Genomic DNA, 13,686 nt, shown 5'->3' on the forward strand with positions numbered 1-13,686 from the left:
TGCCACTACCCTGCACAGACACTGGCAGGTCCCGCAGTACACTTGGCACATGATTCTCTCCTTCCATGTGGACACGGGAGACTGGGATCCAATCATCAGGCCCTCCACAGATGCAGTAGAGTTTTCAGCTGACTACAGATGTTCCTCATCTTAAACAACCAACCAAACAACAACAAACGAAAAAAACCCACCAAAGCATAAGGAAGCATCCTATGGATCAATGTGCGGCCATGAGCTGCCAAACTGACCCATACTGGCTCTGCCACACACCACAAGAAAGGTGCAACTCGAACATTGTCCAAATGCATTTCCTGTAGTTTCCAGCTGGGCCTTGGAGAGATTGTCTCTTGGGAAGGAAAGATTAATCAGTAAGCATTTATCCATAATCATGTAAATAGGCTAATTGGACAAATTTAGTAAAATTAGAATAGCTAATGAATTGTTTGTGTACCATAAGAAGACAAAAACAAAAAAAAGAGAGAAAAAACAAAGAGAGCAAGCACCCTAAAGAAAAACGGGAAAGCATGAAATAATATTTTCGCTTTCTGCACGAGAACTACAGAATAAATCATATGTTGTTGATACATTGCTTTCGGATTCTCACCCAATAGCTATTATGATCAAATCTACAGCAACTCTGTATGTAAACACAGAGGGAACAGGGCTGGTGGAAACTGTTCAGTTCTTCAAAGCCAAAAGAGCTGTAAACAGGTAACATCTTTACCTTTAAATTAACAGTTTTAGCTAATTGGGCTGTCACTTTTCCAACTGCAAATCACTGAAGCATTCGCCTCCTGAGCCCAGGGAAAGCCCTCCAGAGACCATGAGTCAGTGAAAGAAAACTGTTTTGGGTCCCATGGCAAAGAAAGTACTTTGCACTCAAAAATAGATACATTTCTTGTGGGAAAAAAACAGCCCGGCTCCTTCCTCTCCCATAGATAATAATGCAAAATGTCAGACACCTCCCAGCCTCTGTTCCCAGGAGATCAATAGCATTGCAATGATTACTTTGGTAGTTTTTTTTCCTTAAAGGTTGTGTCTAATTGCAAACCATGAACCAACAGCCACCAAATACAGATCACTGCTTATGGGAGGATGAGGCATGGGACATAAGGTTGTGATCAGTGTTGAACTGCTAAGGCTGCAAAAAGCAGCAGGATTTGGGCACTTGGAAGACACAAAGCTGGGGTGGGAAGGCAAAGCCAGGAGATGGGACAGGTTGGGTGCAGGGGAGGCGGCAGTGCCTGTGTTCAGTGCACAGCAGCAATGGGCTCCAGAGCAACGGGGAGGAGCTCACATGCAGGAAAAACCCAGCCACTTGTTTGTGTTTGCAATTAGGCAGCAGAAAGCCCCTGGGATTCATTTACTGTGTTGACAGTGTGTCCTATATGTTGAAGGCTGCACAAAGTGACAGTGGACCAGTGTGCTGCTAAATCTGGTTGGCTCAATTCGGGCTGAAACAGTAATGTGGGGTGAAACCCCTTTACTCAAAGATAATATTCAAGGGTAAAAAGTATGCCATGTATACCCTTCTTAATTCAAAGGCTTTCAAGCAGTGGGTTCAGTGACCCTAGTGTAAGAGCACTTGCCACCTTTGCACATTAACAGCTCCGACGGTGCTGCAGAGACACAGGAGCTGCAGTGCTCCTGGCCGTCCCATCTGCCACAGCACAAAGCAGCACAGGTGAGCCCAAGCCCCCTGGAAAACTGCAGTCCCAGCACAGCCAAGCAGAGGGTTCAAGATCATCACACAGCATCGTTGCAACACCACTGTGTCATGCCACAGTATTGCAACACTGCATAAGGTCACAGCTCATCAGGTGCTACTGATCCTCAACCCTTCTTGGCCCCTCAGCACTGCACATTACACCTGTATTAACTTTGTGCTGAGTTTGCAGACAGTGACCTCTGGACCACAGACAGAAGCATGGACAGATGCAAGGACACTTCCTAGAAGTTATTCTGCTACATTGTTCTCTTTTCATTGGATAATTTCCACGTTAAATACTCAGGAAAAAAAAACAAAAACAACAAAAAAACCAACAACAAACAAACCACACACACATATCCCAGACAGGCAGTTGAACTGAACTCCAGGCTTCCAGGCTGTGTGCTACCACAGCAGGCTCTCCAAAGCTCTTGCAGTCCCAGCGGAGTTAGGAAAAGGGGGAGGAAATATCACAAGAGATGGCTTTGCTTACATCATTGGCACAGACACACTTGTTTACATTGGATTGGCCTCATCTAAACTTTGCTGGAGGTTGACCATAATATTTACAAGCTAAAAGAACAATTATGCAGCTGAGAGCAGCTAAATGGAACAAAACAAAACCAGAGAGGCAGAAATCATGTCATTTGTGAAAGCCAAAAAAACAAACTGAGCCATCAGACCACACATCCTCCCCACGCTATATAAATTTACACTGCGGCACTATTTGTGCTGCTTCACTGCAGTATGGATGTTCTTTGAGTTTATAAACACTTATGGTACTTATGTGCTCCATGTACTGATTTGCACCATAAAAATTTATATGAAAGGATATTTCCTATGCCTCATCTGTTTGTTTACAAAGTCTACCTTTAAAAGACCAATATTCTTTCCTTTGGGACCTGTTTACAGCCTGCACCTGTGACGGTTTCTTCAGTTTGAATCTCATGGGCTGTATTTATTACATAATTGTTTTCCCTCTTTTAGACACCATTAATCATCCCTCTGCCAAGATCTTCTTCCCACACCAGGCTTTACTGTAAATTCCTTGCATTTTCGTATCATGATGTCGGTCCAGAAGTGGAATAAAGATAAGAATGGCTGAAGATTTTCCACCAAATGATCCCTTTTCTCCAAAGCTATATATAAAATAAAAACCTAATACTCACCATGGAATTCGGAATGGACCGGGTTTGGGGATTTGTGGCCCTCTCATATTCCATTTCCTTATTTCCTGAAAACCAAGAGACCATATGCAAAATGATTTTGGAAAAATGACTGCAGAAATACAGAGACCAAAGCAAGCACAACATGGCTTTCTAATCGATTGTAAGCAGCTAGGAGAGTATGTAAATTACATCTGCAAATGTTTTGAAAATAGTTTGTCAACTATGCTTGAAAAATTATGAAATTTTTTTCACACTTTTCAGTGTTCGGAAAAGTGAGATTGTTGCATACATTTAACACTTGTTTTTGCTACTGTAAATTATTTCTTACATTTTAGAATAGCAAAAAGAAAAGAATGCTGAGACACAACTTTCATTAATTTGCATGTTTCAGAGATAGGATGGAGCCTGAATTTTTTTATTATGATCTTCAGTTTTTGAAAGAAAGAAAATCCTAATAATCTGGCAAATCACTACTCTTGGGCAAAGACTCAACCTCCTGTGGCTTTATTTGACTGAAATACTCAGAATAGGGAGCTTCCAACTAAGTAAAGATCTCTGCCCTGTTTTGTTATAACACTAACACTGTAAAGAGTCCATGTAACATCATAGCAACATATCACAAGGGCTGTGCTGTAACATGTCTGCCTGTCTAATATCAGCCTATAAAAATACCTGGGCAGCTCTGCTCTGCTCTTGGAGTGAAGAAGAGAGACGTTCGGGCAGAACAATATTTGTTTTATTGACAGATTTTACTGTTATCTGTTACCCACCAGTGGGCTCCATTTGCAGTTTTCATCATAGAGTAATTGCTTATTAGAGACATTAGAAGGTTGTTTATTTGAAAACTATTATGCTAATAAGGAGCAATCATATTAGCAAGGTGTGCTCTTTACAACTTTATTTGTTTATCCTCAGGGACTAAACTTCTGAAATGCCAAGCCTTTTGTTACATACTGAAAGATGGGAAAGTAAAACGGCTGAAGTTTTTTTTTTCACATCTGAGAAATTCGTTCAATAATAATCAGTAGTTTTATTGCCATCATAAATAACAGGAGCTGTGTCTGACAGAATGATATTCATAGGATTGAAGGCCTTCTGTACACAATCATTTACTTGCTAAGCAGCCTGGAAAAATTATGTTGTTGCTGTATTTGCATATTTTCTTATTATAAATGATACCATAGTTCTAATATAGCAACGATTATTAAGCCCAAAGGAAAGGAAGAAACTAATTGTAGCATAACTTCTAAGACTCCAGGAAAGCACCTGTTTCGCTTATCCTTTGAGTTTTAGGGAGTTTCTGACCTCAGACTCCCCAATAAACTCTTTTTATGATAACCCAGATGGGATTAGTTATATTTACACATCTGAAGATGTCTAACAAACCAAAAAGTGCTTACAGCACATTCAGACTCTTGCAAGAAAATGCCTTCACCACGGTACAGCTGAAAGTTTTTGCCATGCTGTTGCTGTTTATTGTTTTGCTGTGCTGGGGGTTATTTGTACTGTACACAGCATACTTTTCAGGCAAAAATTAAGATAACAGTCTTGCAATGCATAGTGCTCACAAGCGTAAGAGAGTTGCAGTGATTTCAACCTGACTACATGCCAATGCAGCAATGCTTATTGTTACTTATATTGCAGTAGCACACAGACCCAAATTTGGGATCAGAGCCCAGTACTACGAGGTGCAATGTAAACTTGTAGGTGAAGAACCTCCTGACCCAAGAATCTCATAATCTAAAATGATTTAAAAAACAATCAATGATCAAAAAACAAAAAAACCAAAACAAAACCAAACAAAAACCAAGAAACTATTCAAGAAAAACAAACAAACAAACAAAAAAAACCACAAACAAAAAAAACCCAAACACAAAAACCAACCAAACAACAACAGAGAAAGCAAAAAGGAAAGAAGTGCAAGCAAATAGCAGAGCAGGGGAAAAAAAACAAGGGAAGAACTGTCATGGGGACTAACCACACACAACTCTGCTCACCTCCTGCCTGCTGGATTCCTTCGGCAGTAACTGAGCGCAGGATGAGGCTTTGCATTAAGTAATCAGACAAGTCTGTGTAAAAATTGAAAGAAAATAGGCTGGATTTTGTTATGCAAATATACAGACATTAGGTATAGTAAGTACCATGGTGTATTTTCAACCTCCCTGCTTCTATGTACATACAGACCCACATGTGCTCGTGTATGACTCATGATATAGGTAAGGTTAATTCAATCTCATTGCAGTGTAAGCAAACCACTGAAAAAAGAGGTAACAATGAAGAGAATCAGACATATTGTATCAGAATCACATCTGTCTGTGGGCTGGAGTCCAAAGCGAGCAATTCCAGTGTATTTTGGAAACTCTTAGACCTGAAATTGGGTAAGCATACCACTACCTGAACTTTTACTTCATTGACCTCAGATGAGGAATGAGGGCAGAAGTAGATGAATTCTTAAAGCAAATTAAAACTCTTCTTGCAGTAGTCTTTATAACAGTAATGGCAAAGGAAAGAGAAATATGTAAAAGACACAATGCTTTGTTCTGAAGCCTCAGCCACTCTTCAGAAGAGACCTATGACTTTACATAATACTTTACAAATCAATGCTTGCTTCAAAACATGTCTTTTGACAGTAAAACTTGCAGATCTGGCAGTCTCCCAGTCCTAGCGCTGCTTTTGTGCCAGAGAAGTCTCCCTGAGTAAAGGCTGCTTTACTTCACAGCAAGTCCAAAAAGCTCCTAGGGTTGAAAGCCTGGCTAAATATCTGTGTGCTGGGTGCCCTTCCAGCCAGCCCCTGCTCTGCCAGGCCCTCAGTCCCCTCAGCCACGCCAGGGGATTCCCTTCTCTGCCACAGGACTACCCTGCATCTGGAGTATCAGGACAAAAGCCAGTTTTCCACAGCTGAGAGCACACCAGAGCATGCAAGGTAGTGACAGATTTTAAGATATCATTTCAGCAACCTCTTAAAACAGGTCTGTGCCCATTAAGGTTCATTCTTCGAGTGTTTACTGTAAATGGTGTGTCTGTGCATACACTTCTTACATGCACTTCAGCAGGACACATGGCTCACAACATATGATCCAGCAGAACCAGGAGCAGGACAGTCCTCTCTGCTTATCCTCCCTGCCCTGGATTTTGCAGGTTGCTTCGTTTCACCCTGCCAAGACACAAGGGTGGCAGCCTCGGGGCAACAGCTTTCCAAGCTCTTCCATCAGCTGGCAGAAATTCTTCGGAGATGGCAAGAGGGCTAGATATTTACAAGTGGTGTTTACTTTGCTGGAATAGCATATGCAGTCAGCTGCATGTTCTCTTCATCAAAACGTCTTGTGATCTGAATATCCTTAAACCAGTCTCCTGTGTCTCTTGTCCCTCTTGATCATCTTAAAAAAAATAATACTCTGCCACTTTATGGTGTGGTCTTACAAGCACAGTCTTGTTTGTTCGCACACAGTGGGAGTACAGGATGGCTTTGTAAAGAGCTATCTGTTCCAGCAGGTTTATATTTGAAGGTAACAGTAATGAACGGGCTCAGCCTGTTCCACACCAGCATGAGGCGAGTCCTGGGCTGAGACAGGCAGTGTGGTGAGGCAGATTTGTGTCCACTTGTGCTCCAACACCACAGCTTTAAAGCCCTTCTTTTGGGCTCTCCCTCACTCCAGGTTGTTGCTAAGGGAACTAGCATGTGGGGGGTTGTTTTCTTTTTCCATCTCTAAGCCATCAACTGCAGCTCTGGTCACAGCCTAACTTAGGAGAGCTGTATGTACTAGCTTCACGCACAAATGACTACAAGTGAAAAAATATCAGCAATGCCACAGCAGACTGGAACAGATGAGCTGAGACTTCTTAGCGTGCTCAGAAACACTTGAGGGGAGCTCCGGAGGCCCACGCTGTGCATGTGCACCACTAGCTCTCACGGCCAGGGTGCTCAGGGGCTGCTGCTCTTGCACAGGGCATGATGAAACAGGAACACCTTCCTGCCTCACACAACCACCAGCAAAAGCAGCTTCCTGCTCCTCTGCTTTGTCTCTCTTCAGATGTTAGATGGAAAGGCAATGTCCCACCTGAGATGTTGTTAGTCTGCTGGGACGTCCAATGTGTGAAGCACAACATATCTGAACAAGTGCAATGAGCCCTCATGGCATACCTCAGAATTCAAAATCACCATTTTAATTTTTGCCCAGTAAAGTTAAGTCTTCCACAGAATACATTGCTGAAATTAACTGTCTCTTTGTTCTTTGCACTTTCCATTTGCTGTTTTCTTCCTTTTTTTTTTCTTTTTTTTTGACTAAGTCATTTCTAGTGCGCAGCCAGAATGTTGTAGAGAAGGTGGAGATTTTTTCTAGCTGTCAGACTGGACCATGCTTTGTAGGGCAGCCTGCAACCTCGCAACTCTGGCTTTATGCTACTGCTCTGCCTTCCTCTTGGGCATCAACCCAGCAGCAGTGTTTGGGTTGTGCCCTGGATATAGAATTAGTTCTTCTCCACTTTTCTGTTCCTGCAACTCCATTAAATTTCCACTGGGTATTTCAAAATAACATTATATATGTATACACATACATACACACACACAAACACACACATAAAACAGAGCTCTTAAGAGTTTGCATCCTAAGAGGAAGCCAGCGTTGATTTCTTTAAACTCAGAGTGACTCCTGACTTATGAAGGAGGTCATGTGTCTGAGAAGCAGCAGTGGAAATTTGTCTTTCAGTGTTTCCTCTTATCACTCATCAAGGTTCTGGAGTACATTCACATCTCTCTAAGGGCCCTGAAGAAGCTTTACTGAAAAAGCCTTGTTCCCATTAGCAAATCTGTGAAATTGTCTGAGAGACTGACATATGGGAATACAGAGAGATGCATCACATTCGTTGATCCTTGCTACCCAGCTTCCTAGCTGCAGCGCTTAGCTCCCATACAGCATCACTGGGTGTTAAAGCCTTGATATTTTATCCACTCTTTCACTTGTCACAATGCAGAATGAGTCTGTGAAGTATCAATATTTTTAAGCAAACACATGAACTCCCAGGACTGAAGAGAAATCTGGCAAAGGTGAGACATGACAGTCTAGGCAATGGCCTGATCTACCAAAAGCAGTGAGGAGCTCAGGTAGCACACACACTGCAAACCTGCAAATGTGCCCCCTCATGTCCAAAAAATAAAAGGCTACCGACAGAAATCACCTTGTTTGTGAAAATATTCTGAAATGACATCATCATTCTCTATATTAGGGAGATAAACTATCCAGTTTTTTCAGCCTCCCTCAAACTTCATCCCAGACACAAAGAAAAAGGAAAGATGACAGAAAGAAATCTACCTGAGAAGCCACCTATTTTTAACTGCCTGGACCTCTGAGACACAGTTCATAAATATCTCCTCAGCACCATTCCCCTTCTTGAAGACACCACACTCAGGCAGTAAAGTATGTAATTTAAGTGAGTGTCAAAAAACTGGCAACTCTGCATTTCTAGAAGAGTTGAATATGGTGTTGGGGCTGAGGCACAAACTGGCACCCAGGTCAAGTTGCTTGTGGTGGTGGGTTTGTTTAGTTTTGTTTTTTTTCAAGGTCAGAATTGCTTAAAGAGGGTCTCTGGAGATGAAGCTTGAATAATTGACTTGAACTAACTAGGACTGAAAGAAATATACTCAAAATATACCTACATGAGGTTTGGCTGATAAACTCCCAGGACAGAAATTTCCTTTGCTTTTTGCATTTGAAAAAAAAAAAAAAACAGGAGTAGGGAACAAGGGAATTTCGGTGGGTGATGGGACACAAAAACTATTAGAAAGGTTGCTTTCATTACTGTCAGAGTTCCAGAGGAAATGGATCCTTGTCTTGTTATCCCAAACATCTGGGGCTCATGAGCAAGAACTCTGTATTTTGTCCTGGGCAGCAGAGTGGTTTTCAATGCTGAACACCGAATGCTCAACCTCTGGTCACCACTTCTGCTGGGACCTGCCAGAAAAGTACTGGCCCCTGTACAAACTTCTGCAAACAAAACCTCTCAAACAGTGACAGCCACAAGTGAGCATATTATAAACAGTAAAGAAACACTGAAAGGTACTTTTCTAAGCAGAAAAAGCTGTTGTCAAGTGATTAAATTTCCCTACTAAATTGTATAGTAAAAAATAAATTGCACGTAAAGATCACATGACTGGGAAGGAAAAGAAGCCTCTCATTGAAAGCTTTCATTTGCCCTTTATCACACTGTTTTGCTTGATATTCTATAAATAGCTCATATGTGCTGTTTTTCCTTTTGGCTTCATAACTACGAACTGCTTGCTCACTGGCTTTTCAGAGTCTGAAGAAAATCTCCAGAGAATGCTGTAAGCGTATTTGATAGAAGCTCACAAGTGGATTAATTTCAAAGCAGGACTCAGTTGGCACATTTTAAAATATGTAGTAATCAGAGCTGTTTGTAATAGATTCATCTCCTTCTGCAGTAGAAATCGGGAATCTGAGTAGCTTGGTTTCTGCAATCTGATTTTAGTTACAGTTAGGCTGCAATCTATTTTTAGTAACAAACTGTTTCCCCAAGACAGATTCGGCTGCTCATTAGCATTGGGAGTCTTCTCTACAAAAAAATATATCGTGAAGTTTCCTTTCAGCTCTGTGTAGACCTAGCCATTAAAACACAAAATCAGTTCTGCAAAGAGACATGAGATTTTACTATCCATCTTGTCGCTGATGGAAGATAAAGACACTGGAAATAAATTGTCCCTTTTCCCTAGATTTTTTGCTTATTATCAGCACACATTTTCCTTTTAAAAAGGCAAGAAATTCTGTTAATCTGATACATATGTTAAGATCTTAAGGAAAAGAAGCATAATTGAAAAATGGTTTGCATGAAAAACAGTAAAATAGCAGTTGTGTTGAATTTGTGATTTTATACTACTTAACTACTTCATTAAAACAGGGGCTGGGGGAGTGCTCTGCAGTGACCCCTCTAGATGGGTCAGCAGGCAGGTTGGGGTCCAAATCATTGCTTTTACCAACCGGTCTTTCCAGAGGGAGTTTAATCTGCTTTGCTTCCCACTTCACTGCCGGTGCCAGTCCCTGCTGCTGCAACAGCAGCGTCTTTTGACATATTAATCAGTATTTTCCAGGCCACTATCTCTGCACCACCCGTTCAGGTAACCTCCAGGCACTCAGACTTGGAAGGCACCAATTTCCAGCATCAGAAATGCCAGCTTGGGTCAGGCCAAGGGCCCCTCTCGCCTCCCCCAGCACCAGGAGAACTTGTAGCCAGCCAAGCCCATAGGCCATGAATGCTTGTTCTCCCAATGTGTTTGGTTGTGCTCATTAGCTCTTTAAAGTTACCCACAGCAAGCAGAAGAGATTTACTTTGGCTCACTCCTATGGGTGATTAAAAATACCTCCCCTACAGCACACTGACAAACATGAGCAGATGGTGATCCTGACACAGAGCAAGCTCTTGAGTCATGGTCCTGCAAAACATAGCTCCTTGTGCCCTTAATTCTGGGGTAAAAGATAAACTTGCTTCTGCAAAATATTTGCTTTACTAAGATGATTTCTACTAGCTGTTCAAAGGAGCTAACTCCAAAACCACCAAGTGTCTGAGTTCAGATGTGCCATTTGGTAGATTTGGTGTTCTGTGGGTTTGTTTTTTTATAATTCTTTAGCTACTTTAGCTACTATTAATGAAGTGTCATGTTAGAAATTTTGCTCATTTAAATTATTTTCAAGGTAGTCAACTTATTGGAGTGGATTCCAATCTACGCCTGCTTAAAACTTCAAGCACTAAAATGTCCTGACAGTTCAAGGGTTCCAAGAAGTTGTAAAATTTAAAGAAATTTACTCTTAACTGCTTTGAATTCCCAAGAGAATGAATACATTTCCATAGAATTTTCAATAAAGATTTTTTTTCCCTAAGAACAGTGTTTATTTTGGTTATGTTCAACCACCATTTTCATACCGAAAAACAAGAAATAAACCCCACTTTACTTTGAAGTATGAATGCAATCTTGACGTCAATTGTTGTTACAAAAACACCAGTGAAATGGGTATGAAAATTGCTCAGAGCAATTGGTAGAGCCTTTTCAGAAGCCAGTGCAACAACTCCTCTAATTCACACTTATTTACACACACAGCTGCCACATATATGGCTATGTTTGACTTTGGAAATGCATTTGCTGACGTAAGGGATGCAGTCTTCATAGATTTTTTTACTGAAATCACACTAGCTGATTCAAAAATTCTTAACACCCTCCCTGTAATTAACCTCAGCCCTTCTACCCTGGAAGGTTTCACAGCTAATTGGCCAAGCCAATGCACTGACGTGAGGGAGAGATCTGCAAATTATGGATTTCAAAGAAAAACGGATATCATTTTATATTAAATATTAGTGATCTTGCAGGCAACGGCACCCTTCTGCTTTGGATTTGCCTTGTTTTGGTTGCCTTTATCCTAACGGCAATGTTATTCCAACAGGAATTTGCGTGCTTTGCTTCCCCGTGATAGTATCTATAGTAGCACCACAAACGGCTCTGCATTCCTGGCATATTTGGTGGCCTGCATCAGCCCCCTTTGGAACAAAAGCTCTTGTTTTGAACCCATCACTGCACACTGTTGCCTGACCTGTCTGCTTCCTTCTGAACGTCTAACAAATGACAGATCATTTTGTAGTTTTTAACAGATCTAGTCTCAGGAAACTCAGCTGACATTGCCTAAATATGAGTTACATTTGGCATCCAGGTTTGAGTTTGTTTTTTTTTTTTTTTTTTCCATATACGTCACATTCTCCAACAGCTTAGTACCTAAAAGACAAAGAAAATTTAGACATAAACTCTAGCTATGGGAGGATTTTACTTGGAACAGAATCTATATATGTGCAATTAATGCAAGTCTAGGTGTTACTTGAACAATTCCAAATGCTAATTAGGAATCCACATACACAACAACTGCATACGGCAGTTTCATTTGCAATGTCTGGATATTCAATATAGCCTACCTTTTCACACCTCTAGTATCTCCTGCAAAGGAATAGCACCTCTTTCTGCCCACACACAAGCTGCAATGCTGGCTGCTATGGGGCAGAGGACAGTGTGTCTTCAACATACTCCTCATCACAGACAAACAGGGAACAGAAAGGTCAAAACTTTAGATACAGCCCTGGTGACTTTGCCTGCTTGCTAGGCAGACAATTTTGGTTGGAACAGAGAGTAACAATTCTGTTTTGAAAAGCAAATGAACAAATTTAATCCCCAAGTACCTCAAGTATGAAGGCAAAGTGTTCCTCCTCAGAAGAAAAGAGATCTTAGAAAAAGAAATCAGATAGGGATATTGAAAGGACATCCAGTCCATCCCAGGTCGCAAAGTAGGAACAACAATCTCCATGTCCTTTTTGAGAGGTATTTGTCTAACCTGCTCTTTAAGATCATGACAGATTTCATAATCACCCAAGCAACCTTTTCCAGTGCATCGCTTTGGATAGCTGGTTCCACCCTCCCCCCGCCCCCAACTCTTTTTTTAAATGCCTTCTTTGAACCTTTTCTACTGCAATTTAGTTCTATTAATTCTTGCTCCTTCTACTGCAGAGCTTTTACTCTCTGTAAACAACATACTACTTTCCTTTACAGCAGCCTTTTCTGTATTTGGAGACTTCTGTAATATTTCCTCTGGTGTTTTATTCTCTACACAACCCAAATTGTTTCAGTCCACCTTCAAGGTTTGTTTCCTAGTCATTTGATCATTCATAGTTCGGAGCCTCTCCAATCAGTCCACATCATTCTCGAACCTACCATTCATCTTGGGATGTCCTCAGGGGACCTTATTACCACATATGAAACCACGTTTTTCCAGCCAGGTTTTAAAATGACATCTATTAAGCTGAGGGTTGTGTCTTCGGTGCACAGTTAACTTGAGTTATTTGCACTTGAGTTAATATCTCCCCAGTTAGCCTCACGTCACAGAGTCGCAGGAACAGAGAAGTGGAAGGAATCGCAGGAAATCATCTAGTCCATATCCCCCCCTCTGAGGCACAATCAAGTGCCATATTATCTACACTGTTTTCAAAAGACTCCAGCAGCAAAGTCATCATGACCTCCCTAGGCAATCTTCAGATTAGAAATTCTAAATCCCCATCTGCCCATCCATCCTGGGATGTCTCAGGGAGTTGTGTGCCCACCTTACCATGTTTTCATGATAGATAAAACCAGCCTAGTTTGCTTACAAGAATGTTGTGTGGGACTGTGCCCTGGCTTGTCTTTGAAAAAGAGGTTCCATGAGATCTGCTAGACCTGGACCACCAGTACATAGTGGTACCACGAAAGTTATTTATCATATTTGTAAGAACAAGAAAGATTTTTAAAGTATCATCTTATTATTTATGCCATTATTCATTTTCAATACTGAATAAGCATTAGCCTTCTCTAAATTTTCCATGGCTTCCTTTCCCTCAGCTGCCCTCGCATTTTCAAACATAGACAATACATTTACTTTCTTGACATCATCAGGAGACTCCACATTTCTTATAGAGAACAACAGATAGCTTAATATTTGCATGTTTTTCATACTATAGGATATTGTATCAAATCCTGCTGACTTGCACAATCTCTCCTATCTATCAAATACATGTGTCCCATTCCTTTTCAGTCCTACTTTTATTAAAATTAACTGTTTTAAGCATCTGGTCATAATTCACCTTTTTTTGTGGTGGGTGAAAGGAGAAAGACATTAAATAGGTCACCTATTATTTGGTCATTTCCACATTAAGTAATGAACTTCTACTTCCTCCACCTTGATTACTCAAGTATTTCCTTGCTATTCTTCCTTCCTTGACAGTTGCAATTCAATT

General features: G+C 41.0%; 1 long non-coding RNA gene across 2 annotated transcripts in view; it reads right to left on the minus strand.

Moving 5' to 3' along the window:
- LOC139828597 (uncharacterized) overlaps positions 1-13,686 on the minus strand; it is a 33,405-nt gene that overhangs the window by 15,334 nt on the left and 4,385 nt on the right. For both annotated transcript variants that reach the window (XR_011740395.1, XR_011740394.1), the window contains exons 3-4: positions 4,875-4,946; positions 2,878-2,942 (exon numbers count right to left, since the gene is read on the minus strand). This is a non-coding gene — a long non-coding RNA (uncharacterized lncRNA). The remainder of the gene's footprint in view (positions 1-2,877; positions 2,943-4,874; positions 4,947-13,686) is intronic.

Source organism: Patagioenas fasciata, chromosome 9 (assembly GCF_037038585.1).
Source record: "Patagioenas fasciata isolate bPatFas1 chromosome 9, bPatFas1.hap1, whole genome shotgun sequence".
Taxonomy (NCBI): Eukaryota; Metazoa; Chordata; class Aves; order Columbiformes; family Columbidae; genus Patagioenas; species Patagioenas fasciata.